Source organism: Equus quagga, unplaced genomic scaffold (genome assembly GCF_021613505.1).
Source record: "Equus quagga isolate Etosha38 unplaced genomic scaffold, UCLA_HA_Equagga_1.0 185611_RagTag, whole genome shotgun sequence".
In the NCBI taxonomy this organism is placed as follows: Eukaryota; Metazoa; Chordata; class Mammalia; order Perissodactyla; family Equidae; genus Equus; species Equus quagga.
Genome location: NW_025797739.1, coordinates 1 through 1126, shown reverse-complemented (window position 1 = coordinate 1126; position 1126 = coordinate 1). Strand labels below are relative to the sequence as shown.

The following is a 1126-nucleotide window of genomic DNA, read 5'->3' as shown; positions in this document are numbered from 1 at the left end:
CTTCTTCCCTTCCAGAGAACCTGAACCAGGTGACCCTACCCAAGGTGGCTGTGTTTGAACCTTCGGAAGCAGAGATCTCCCGCACCGAGAAGGCCACGCTCGTGTGCCTGGCCACAGGCTTCTACCCCGACCACGTGGAGCTGAGCTGGTGGGTGAATGGGAAGAAAGTCCAGACTGGGGTCAGCACGGACCCTCAGCCCTACAGGGAGCAGTCAGATGATGAAAACCCCAGCTACTGTCTGAGCAGCCGGCTGAGGGTCTCTGCTGCCTTCTGGCACAACCCCCGCAACCACTTCCGCTGCCAAGTCAGGTTCTTCGGCCTCGAAGAGAACGATGAGTGGAAAGAGAACCGGACCAAACCTGTCACCCAGAACATCAATGCTGAGGTCTGGGGCAGAGCAGGTGAGTGGGACCTGGGAGGCTTAGGCAAGGACTGAGTCAGACTAGAGAGAAAGGGAGAGATCCAGGTAGAAGACCAGAAAGACTAGATAGAGAAAAAGGGATAGGAGTGGGAGAGGGAAGAGTAAAGCCCACCATGAAGGAGAGCAGGGCATCTCAGCCTAGTTCTTCCCCCAGATGCTCAGCCCAACACGGCTGTGCTGATGGGGCCCCTCACTACCGGCCTCCCACCCCCTCACTGGTCCTAGTTGCCTGAGGTTACAATGAGGATGCTTCTGACATCGCAGCAGCATGAGGAAGACAGCTCCAGGGCTGTCCAAGGAGGCTGACTGCACCCTCTGGCTGTTATGTTTTTGTGCCCTATGAGCCTATGACTTAAAAGGTTGACTTAAGGCTCAGTGTCTTTAAGTAGTGACATGCCCTACTCATCCCATTTTCTCCCCTTTCTTTCTTTCAGACTGTGGCCTCAGCTCAGGTAAGTGACCCTCTTCTTTTTTCTTTCCATCTCCCATGGTCTTTGCTCTGGAATCAGAGAATAGAGAACCCATGGACCCTGGGGGGTGAGGCAGAGACACCTGCTCACAGGTACCTACCTGCTCTCCCTTCCCACCAACAGTGTCCTATCAGCGAGGGGTCCTGTCTGCCACCATCCTCTATGAGATTCTTCTGGGGAAGGCCACCCTGTATGCTGTACTGGTCAGCGCCCTCGTGCTGATGGCCATGGTAA

At 55.2% G+C, this 1126-nt stretch overlaps 1 long non-coding RNA gene across 1 annotated transcript; it reads left to right on the top strand.

Annotated features, from left to right (window-relative positions):
• Positions 1 to 18: 18 nt before the first annotated feature.
• Positions 19 to 1126, top strand: LOC124233292 (uncharacterized). Its single transcript, XR_006887027.1, has 3 exons — positions 19 to 402; positions 857 to 874; positions 1016 to 1126. It is a non-coding gene; the product is annotated as an uncharacterized LOC124233292 (long non-coding RNA).